The following is an 11,342-nucleotide window of genomic DNA, read 5'->3' on the forward strand; positions in this document are numbered from 1 at the left end:
ACGTATCATTTTCCTCTCTTCCCTTAGGTATGTCAGTTAGTGGGCAGTTCGTGTCGCCAGGAGCACCGTTTGGAGAGTTGGGGAACTCACGCAGGTAATGTATTAATGTATGTATTACTGTATTCAGCACATCAAGTAGGTGCCTGCCTGTCCAGCCATATGGTCGCCACAGGGCAGAATGGTCTCTGTATTGGCTGAAATTTGAGAAACCATTTTGTCGGAAACCACAGAGAACAGATTGACCTAAGGCGCTACAGAAATGATTCGTGGACGGTTCTCTATCATGGGTCTTAGTTTGGTGCGGATTTGACGACCGATATATAGCCAGGTGAGCAATACAGGTTCACTTGAACGTCATGTGTAGGTGGTGTGGGGAGAGGGGTAAAATGATGGTAATGGAAATGATCGGAGGTGTATTGAATTATCTGCAAGTCAGAGGTTGAAAATGTTGAGAAAATACACGGCATAGTCAGTGGGTCTGTTGGAAGATAAGTAGGTAGATAAATGAATTGAGAGAGAGAGAGAGAGAGAGAGAGAGAGAGAGAGAGAGAGAGAGAGAGAGAGAGAGATTTTTTGCACTAACTTTGAATGGCAGTTTATGATCGCAGTGGTTGGGATGGGGCATCCCGTCCCTGTGGCGATCATAACAAGCTCGTCTAGGCCTTGATGCAGTTTTGGCTCAAACTAACTTCAACTCGGGGACGAGGGATCTCTGGTGGTAGAAAGTGACGTTGGCGGGGGTGGCGCCTTACCTTCTTCCCGAACTGAAGGTTGAGGTCCAGGTGATCGTTAGAGAGAGTCGGGAGGACCAGTGGGTTGAACACCACTTGATAGGTGGTATGAGAGGGACCGACGATGATCTGGCATTGATCTTTTCTGCACCTTATGTAGTTGACCTTGTTGCATGGTGGGTAAAGAGGAGGACAGACGGGAAAGGAATAAGTGGGTCTGGGAATAATGAAACTTTATAAGTGCTCCTCGAGTCTCGGCGCAGGAAGTCTTTAAGTGTTTTGGGTCTACGTAAGATGTGGAGACGTTGGCTTAGAGGATTTGATGATGGTGTTGACGTGTTCCATCCAGCTTGGTTTACTGTCCAGAGCCACACCGGCGAGCCTGATGGACTGAACAGCCCGGAGGCGGCTGGGCCCCGAGTACGATGTTGTGTTTCAACCGAATTTCCCTGGAACCTTAAGGACACCGTGAGCATCCTTCAGGGTATCGTGAAGTTCTGTAAATAATGATAATGATGGTAATAATGATAATGATAATGATAATAATAATGGTAATATGCCGTGTAGATGCCTAATAATTTATGATATACAGATGGAGTTCTTTTAACTTTCGCATATGAAGCAACAAGATTCTTGCTTAGGGAAATGTGGTGAAAGAATAGATGGAGAAGTTCAGAGCTCCGGGAGATATTTCATGTTTCATACTGGCTTCCTCAACCGAGAAGAAAAAGGTTGAAAAGCGCAGCAGTAAGTAAGAGAATGGGGCTGTAGGGCGGGTTGGACGAGCGGCTGATGTACATGACTTCGCTCTTGGTTTGGATGATGGTGACGTAGTTGGCCGAGGTCCAGCTCTGGAGGCTGTTAGGGTGTTGTGGAGGGCGATGTATTCCAGGGAGCTGTTGTCAACGCTGACGCAGATAACACCGAGTCGTCGAGGTGCTTGCACTAGTGAACAGGTGCATCCATCTGGGCCTTTTTTATTTAAAGCACGGCGAAGCACAAGGGGTCTCTTATCCTCGTGGCCTCTGGAACGCTACAGGTGAGGAGCTGGAAGTCGGACATGGACCGCCTCTCGGAAGCCTACGACTTGACGACGCTCAACAGAGGAAGTTGCCGACCATGAATTTGAGTCTTCCTCGCAACCTGCCGTCGATGGTTATTTTACGGTTCATAAAGCAGGGAGCCTTCGTGTTATCGGCGAAGATGAGGACCACCAAGGCCATGGCCTCCGATAGGTTACGATAGATAATGCCTAGGATGTTATAGGTTATAGTTAGTAGAGGTCTTTTGGTTACCTAACTCCCGAGGGTCTGTGGAGCTTGCTGTAAATATGTGAGCAACAGTCATACAACACAAACGTTCACAGAGGATCGGGGGATTGATAGCAGGCGGCCATAACTCGCAGATACAAGAGCTCTTACGATCAGCAGAACGCTGTGGCAGATGGAGGGCAGTACTGGTGGTGAAGGAGAGAGGGGAGAACGTGTGGAGTGGATGTATGTAGTGAAGCATTCAACCAGGAGGATTTGTAACTGTCTGCTAACTTCAGATCGTTGCTTCTGCTCAGACGGTAAGCCTGGAAGGTGTGCTGGAAGGTTGGTCTTGGCAAGATATTGTTGTTTCCAGATGATGACGAGGTGATGGGTATCAAAGATGTCATCGACGCAGGAAGTAGAGGGAGTCAGTCCTCTTCTTGTTCCATCCTCTCAACTCTTCCGTTTTCCATCCCACAAGTGGACCGCTCCAGATGTGGATTGGTATCGGCGATAAAGATGGCCTTGCAATGTATACATTTCACTAATTGCTTTGTTACAGGGGGATGGTCTTATAAGGCATAGACTGCTTTGTTACATGGAGGGATGGTCTTATAAAGGCCTAGCGTTGTGCTAGAACACCCCAGTCTGGTTGCTGAAGGCCTATCGTCGTAGTAGAAGACCCCTGTCTGGTTGCCGTACGAGTCTGCTGACGTCACGGCTCGTCAGCTGGATATAGTCATGCGTCTGTCTCTGGGAGGGAGGTGTGGTGGAAGGGGAGGGAGGGATGGTAGGCTTACGTGACGGCGCTGACGTAATCATCGTGTATAGTTCTCTACGTCACCCATTTGTAGCACTCGCAGTCCAGAGGATGCTGGCCAGAGTTGAGGTATTGTCGAGCCTCCACACCCGGCCTCTAGGTCGTGACATTCGGCCCCCAGATGCCGAGTGCTGGATGCAAGCACGGCCATAAAACCCCATATGTGGTAGGTGGTTGTACTGGTGTGTGTGTGTGTGTGTGTGTGTGTGTTTGTTTAAAGGACTGGTTGCACGGGTATGATTTTGCTTGTGCTTCTGTGTGTGTGTGTGTGTGTGTGTGTGTGTGTGTGTGTGTGTGGCAGGGGGGTGGGGTGGGGGGGGGGCGTGTGTAGGGTGGTGTTTGTGCGTGCTGGCGCATTATGCATGCACCAGGATGTAATGGAGCGGTGGAGGGCGTGTGGTGATAGTGGTAGGCCGTGTGGAGGCCGTAATGCTGGCCAGCCCGGGCGGCAGGCGGTGCCGGTCACCCTTGACGACCTTGTGGCATAATACTGTCTACCCCTGACAGCATCCACTCCTCCAGGATGTCCATCTCCACTCCCCTCCACCACCACCACCAACACCACCATCCCCCTTCCCCTTCCCTCTCCTTCCTCCCACTCCTCCCTCTCATTATTGCCTCCCATACTACCATATTGCCTCCCTCTCTTTCCTCCATCCTTCTAGACGTCTTCCTACTGCCTGGCTCCGGTCTTATCTGCCCCTATCCTCCCTCGTCTCTCTCTTTTTCTCCTGAAAGAAGTTTTCTTTTTTTGTCAACCCCATGACTATCCATCTCTCTCTCTCTCTCTCTCTCTCTCTCTCTCTCTCTCTCTCTCTCTCTCTCTCTCTCTCTCTCTCTCTCTCTCTCTCTCTCTCTCAACCTTCTTCCATAATGATTCTCGACCTGTTTATCTCCGTTTGTCTCCCTCCTTCCAGTTCTCCCCTACCTGTCTCTCAGCTGTACTTCTCTATCCTTATTTTGCCTGATTCGCTACCTCATTTTCCATCTTCTTATTTCCACCTCTCGCTCCTCAGTCCCCCTCCCTCACTCCACAGCCCCAGTCTAGCTTCCCAGTCCCCTTTTGGTTTCGTTCCACCATGGCTCCCCCCCCCCCCCCCCAGTCCCTCCTCTAGTACTCCAGTCTTTCTGGCTCTCCCAGTACCCCCATCTGGCACCCCAGTTCCTCCTATACCCGTCCACCTTTGTCTCTTTAGTCCCCCTGAGTCCCTACTCCCCTTCTGGTTTTCCAGTTCCTCTCTCGTTCTCCAGTTCCCCTTCGGCTCTTTGGTCCTCTTTGTCTGTCCAGTCCCCTGTGATCCCTCAGTTTCTCTTCATCCCAGTCCACTTTATCTGTCCAGTCCCCATGTGATTCCTCGGTCCCCTTTTGGCTCCCGTAAGCTATTCTTCCTTACCAGGATTTATGGTTCGGATGTGGGTTAAGTTCGACGCTCGATCTGCTCGAAGACCTTTATCTAAATTTGGATAACGACGATAAGACACGTACTAATGTGATGGCTACTTCGCTTTACGGATTTTCCCTCTGAATTTCTCGTCTGGATGTAACAGAGAAGAGGATCGGTAAATTAACATGCAGAGTCTTATCCGGTTACGGATAACAGAGGAATTCAGATAATGAACGGGCGTATTATTCTGATGAGTTGGGATGTAGAATACTGGATAAGATTCTTTTTAGACGCCGTACAATACCTTACATTCCTGCCCCAGGATATATATATATATATATATATATATATATATATATATATATATATATATATATATATATATATATATATATATTCCTGAGTCCACGGGGAAAATGAAACACGACAAGTTCCCAAGTGCATTTTCGTGAAATAATCACATCATCAGGGGAGACACAAGAGGGAAATATAACAGTCAGTTGATGGAGTGAATAAGATTTTATGTCCTTCAAGGCATGAACATGCAGGAGGATTAAAAATGGGCACGGGAAAGAGTGAATTAGAGCGATTTGGTATACAGGGGCGACTTGCTGTCAGTAAACTGAAACAGCCGGGGAAAAACTACGGAAAGATCTGATGGGCCAGGTTGTGAATGCGGTGCTCTGGTTTCGGTGCATTAGACATAACAGCTGGAGAATGAGGCTTTTACTTCGTCTGTTCCTGACGCTGTCGCTAATGCGGGAGATAGCCAACAAATTATATATATATATATATATATATATATATATATATATATATATATATATTTTTTTTTTTTTTTTTTTGCCGCTGTCTCCCGCGTTTGCGAGGTAGCGCAAGGAAACAGACGAAAGAAATGGCCCAACCCACCCCCATACACATGTATATACATACGTCCGCACACGCAAATATACATACCTACACAGCTTTCCATGGTTTACCCCAGACGCTTCACATGCCCTGATTCAATCACTGACAGCACGTCAACCCCGGTATACCACATCGATCCAGTTCACTCTATTCCTTGCCCTCCTTTCACCCTCCTGCATGTTCAGGCCCCGATCACACAAAATCTTTTTCACTCCATCTTTCCACCTCCAATTTGGTCTCCCACTTCTCCTCGTTCCCTCCACCTCCGACACATATATCCTCTTGGTCAATCTTTCCTCACTCATTCTCTCCATGTGCCCAAACCATTTCAAAACACCCTCTTCTGCTCTCTCAACCACGCTCTTTTTATTTCCACACATCTCTCTTACCCTTACGTTACTTACTCGATCAAACCACCTCACACCACACATTGTCCTCAAACATCTCATTTCCAGCACATCCATCCTCCTGCGCACAACTCTATCCATAGCCCACGCCTCGCAACCATACAACATTGTTGGAACCACTATTCCTTCAAACATACCAATTTTTGCTTTCCGAGATAATGTTCTCGACTTCCACACATTCTTCAAGGCTCCCAGGATTTTCGCCCCCTCCCCACCCTATGATCCACTTCCGCTTCCATGGTTCCATCCGCTGCCAGATCCACTCCCAGATATCTAAAACACTTTACTTCCTCCAGTTTTTCTCCATTCAAACTTACCTCCCAATTGACTTGACCCTCAACCCTACTGTACCTAATAACCTTGCTCTTATTCACATTTACTCTTAACTTTCTTCTTTCACACACTTTACCAAACTCAGTCACCAGCTTCTGCAGAGTCTCACATGAATCAGCCACCAGCGCTGTATCATCAGCGAACAACAACTGACTCACTTCCCAAGCTCTCTCATCCCCAACAGACTTCATACTTGCCCCTCTTTCCAAAACTCTTGCATTCACCTCCCTAACAACCCCATCCATAAACAAATTAAACAACCATGGAGACATCACACACCCCTGCCGCAAACCTACATTCACTGAGAACCAATCACTTTCCTCTCTTCCTACACGTACACATGCCTTACATCCTCGATAAAAACTTCTAACAACTTGCCTCCCACACCATATATTCTTAATACCTTCCACAGAGCATCTCTATCAACTCTATCATATGCCTTCTCCAGATCCATAAATGCTACATACAAATCCATTTGCTTTTCTAGGTATTTCTCACATACATTCTTCAAAGCAAACACCTGATCCACACATCCTCTACCACTTCTGAAACCACACTGCTCTTCCCTAATCAGATGCTCACCCTCTCAATCAATACCCTCCCATATAATTTACCAGTAATACTCAACAAACTTATACCTCTGTAATTTGAGCACTCACTCTTATCCCCTTTGCCTTTGTACAATGGCACTATGCACGCATTCCGCCAATCCTCATGCACCTCACCATGAGTCATACATACATTAAATAACCTTACCAACCTGTCAATAATACAGTCACCCCCTTTTTTTATAAATTCCACTGCAATACCATCCAAACCTGCTGCCTTGCCGGCTTTCATCTTCCGCAAAGCTTTTACTACCTCTTCTCTGTTTACCAAATCATTTTCCCTAACCCCCTCACATTGCACACCACCTCGACCAAAACACCCTGTATCTGCCACTCTATCATCAAACACATTCAACAAACCTTCAAAATACTCACTCCATCTCCTTCTCACATCACCACTACTTGTTATCACCTCCCCATTTGCGCCCTTCACTGAATTTCCCATTTGCTCCCTTGTCGTACGCACTTTATTTACCTCCTTCCAGAACATCTTTTTATTCTCCCTAAAATTTAATGATACTCTCTCACCCCAACTCTCATTTGCCCTCTTTTTCACCTCTTGCACCTTTCTCTTGACCTCCTGTCTCTTTCTTTTATACATCTCCCACTGAATTGCATTTTTTCCCTGCAAAAATCGTCCAAATGCCTCTCTCTTCTCTTTCACTAATAATGTTACTTCTTCATCCCACCACTCACTACCCTTTCTAGTCAACCCACCTCCCACTCTTCTCATGCCACAAGCATCTTTTGCGCAATCCATCACTGATTCCCTAAAATAGGGATATATATATATATATATATATATATATATATATATATATATATATATATATATATATATATATATATATATGTATATATATATATATATATATATATATATATATATATATATATTCAGGAGTCGTAGCGGTATCAATCATAGTTGAGAGGTATGCATTTTGCGGCTGCATAGTGCACCGTTTGACGGGAAGAAGAAAAAAATACAAGCATGCAAATGTTTATTGTCAAGTTCAGTGTTTAAATTTCCAAGGGACAAGTGAGAAAATGGGGATCATTAGCGTAAACACAATGTCAAGTATCTGTTTACACTGCTGCCACGGTCATTTACCATTGTTGAAATGAGGCAAGGATGAGGCTGTGTTTGTGTGTCTTTGTTGCGGGGAAGACGGGACACAGAGACGCTTGCCTTCCCCGGTTAGGATTTCAACCTTTCCTTAGTCTCTGTAATCCCCTTTCTTGACCACCCTCCTTAGTCTCTCTAATCTCCTTTCTTGACCACCATCCTTAACCTCTGTAATCCCCTTTCTTGACCACCCTCCTTAGTCTCTGTAATCCCCTTTCTTGACCACCCTCCTTAACCTCTGTAATCCCCTTTCTTGACCACCCTCCTTAACCTCTGTAATCCCCTTTCTTGACCACCCTCCTTAACCTCTGTAATCCCCTTTCTTGACCACCCTCCTTAACCTCTGTAATCCCCTTTCTTGACCACCCTCCTTAGTCTCTGTAATCCCCTTTCTTGACCACCATCCTTAACCTCTGTAATCTCCTTTCTTGACCATGCTTTGGAGCCTTTGTAATCCCTTTCTTGACCGCTTTCCTTTGCCTCTGTAATCCCCTTTCTTGACCATCCTTCTTAGCCACTGTAATCTCCTTTCGTGACCACTTAGCCTCTGTAATCTCCTTCCTTGACCACTTTCCTTAGCCTCTGTAATCCCTTTTCTTGACCACCTCCCCTAGCCTATGTAATCCCTCTTCTTGACTTCTTTCCTTAGCATCTGTAATCCCCTTATATCATAATCTTGTTTTCTATATTGTTTTACTTCAGTATGACGTAGCTCATACTTCAGTAACTGCAGTTGACTTCAGTCTGATGTGCAGCTTCAGACTTCAGTATCTGCTGTTGACTTCAGTCTGATGTGCAACTTCAGACTTCAGTATTTGCAGTTGACTTCAGTCTGATGTGCAGTTTCAGACTAGTATCCACTGTTGACTTCAGTCTGATGTGTAGCTTCAGACTTCAGTATCTGCTGTTGACTTCAGACTGATGTCCAACTTCAGACTTCGGTATCTGCAGTTGACTTCTGTCTGATGTACAGCTTCAGACTTCAGTATCTGCAGTTGACTTCAGTCTGATGAGCAGCTTCAGACTACAGTATCTGCAGTTGACTTCAGTCTGATGTGCTGCTTCAGACTTCAGTGTCTGTAGTTGACTTCCGTCTGATATATAGCTTCAGACTTCAGTATTTGCTGTTGACTTCAGTCTGATGTGTAGCTTCAGACTTCAGTATGTGCAGTTGACTTCAGTCTGATGTGCAGTTTCAGACTTCAGTATCTGCTGTTAACTTCTGTTTGATGTGTACCTTCAGACTTCAGTATCTGCTGTTGACTTCAGTCTGATTTGTAGCTTCAGACTTCAGTATCCGCTGTTTACTTCAGTCTGATGTGTAGCTTCAGACTTCAGTATCTTCATTTGACTTCAGAATCTTCAGTTGACTTCAGTCTGATATATAGTTTCAGACTTCAGTATCTGCTGTTGACTTCAGTCTGATGTGTAGCTTCAGACTTCACTATCTGCTGTTGACTTCAGTCTGATGTGTAGCTTCAGACTTTAGTATATGCTGTTGACTTCAGTCTTATATGCAGCTTCAGACTTCAGTATCCAGTTGACTTCAGTCTGATGTGTAGCTTCAGACTTCAGTATCTGCAGTTAACTTCAACCGGATGTGTAGCTTCAGACTTTAGTATCTTCACTTGACTTCAGTCTAATGTGTAGTTTCAGACTTCGGTATCTGCAGTTGACTTCAGTCTGATATGCAGCTTCAGACTTCAATATCTGCTGTTGACTTCAGTGTGATGTGTAGCTTCAGACTTCAGTATCTGCAGTTGACTTCAGTCTGATGTGCAGTTTCAGACTTCAGTTTTTGCTGTTGACTTCAGTCTGTATAGCTTCAGGACATTGCCTCCAGACAGTCGCTCCGTTGGTGGTCTGCTGTGATGTTCTGTTCCCGCTTCTGTTTCTTATTTTACACGATGCTGTTCCTCCTGTTCCTGTTCCGTCTTCTGCTGCTATTGTTCCTGCTGTTTTTACCTCTGTTGCTGTTCCTACTCTTCTTTTTTTTTCTGCTGCTGCTTTTGTTTCTGTTGTGGCTTCTTCTCCTGTTGCTGTTTCTGTCTTCGTTTCTGCTGCTGCTGCTGGTCTAACAGCGGCTGCAGGTCAATGCATTTACCACGTCCACTTGCCCGCTCCTGTGAACATGATTAGTGAATATATATATATATATATATATATATATATATATATATATATATATATATATATATATATATATATATATATATATATATATTATTACTCATTTTGCTTTGTCGCTGTTTCCCGCGTTACCGAGGTAGCGCAACGAAACAGACGAAAGAATGGCCCAACCCACCCACATACACATGTATATACATACACGTCCACTCACGCAAATATACATACCTATACATCTCAACGTATACATATATACATATGTACACACACAGACATATATATATATATATATATATATATATATATATATATATATATATATTTATATATATTTATATATATTTATATATATTTATATATATTTATATATATTTATATATATTTATATATATTTATATATATATATATATATATATATATATATATATATATATATATATATATATATATATATATATGTACATAATTCATACTGTCTGCCCTTATTCATTTCCAGTACCACCCCGCCACACATGAAATAACAACACCCCCCCCCCCCCTGCATGTGCGCGAGGTAGCGCTAGGAAAAGACAATAAAGGCAACATTCGTTCACACTCAGTCTCTAGCTGTCATGTATAATGCACTGAAACCACAGCTCCCTTTCCACATCCAGGCCCCACACAACTTTCCATGGTTTACCCCAGACGCTTCACACGCCCTGGTTCAATCCGTTCATAGCACGTCGACCCCCGGTATACCACATCGTTCCAGTTCACTCTATTCCTTGCACGCCTTTCACCCTCCTGCATGTTCAGGCCCCGATCACTCAAAATCTTTTTCACTCCATCTTTCCACCTCCAATTTGGTCTCCCACTTCTCCTCGTTCCCTCCACCTCTGACACATATTATCCTCTTGGTCAATCTTTTCTCACTCATATATATATATATATATATATATATATATATATATATATATATATATATATATATATATATATATATATATAATATATAATATATGATATATATTATTAGGTACAGTAGGGTTGAGGGTCAAGTCAATTGGGAGGTGAGTTTGAATGGAGAAAAACTGGAGGAAGTGAAGTGTTTTAGATATCTGGGAGTGGATCTGGCAGCGGATGGAACCATGGAAGCGGAAGTGGATCATAGGGTGGGGGAGGGGGGCGAAAATTCTGGGAGCCTTGAAGAATGTGTGGAAGTCGAGAACATTATCTCGGAAAGCAAAAATGGGTATGTTTGAAGGAATAGTGGTTCCAACAATGTTGTATGGTTGCGAGGCGTGGGCTATGGATAGAGCTGTGCGCAGGAGGATGGATGTGCTGGAAATGAGATGTTTGAGGACAATGTGTGGTGTGAGGTGGTTTGATCGAGTAAGTAACGTAAGGGTAAGAGAGATGTGTGGAAATAAAAAGAGCGTGGTTGAGAGAGCAGAAGAGGGTGTTTTGAAGTGGTTTGGGCACATGGAGAGAATGAGTGAGGAAAGATTGACCAAGAGGATATATGTGTCGGAGGTGGAGGGAACGAGGAGAAGTGGGAGACCAAATTGGAGGTGGAAAGATGGAGTGAAAAAGATTTTGTGTGATCGGGGCCTGAACATGCGGGAGGGTGAAAGGAGGGCAAGGAATAGAGTGAATTGGAGCGA

Source organism: Panulirus ornatus, chromosome 25, assembly GCF_036320965.1.
Source record: "Panulirus ornatus isolate Po-2019 chromosome 25, ASM3632096v1, whole genome shotgun sequence".
NCBI classification, from domain to species: Eukaryota; Metazoa; Arthropoda; class Malacostraca; order Decapoda; family Palinuridae; genus Panulirus; species Panulirus ornatus.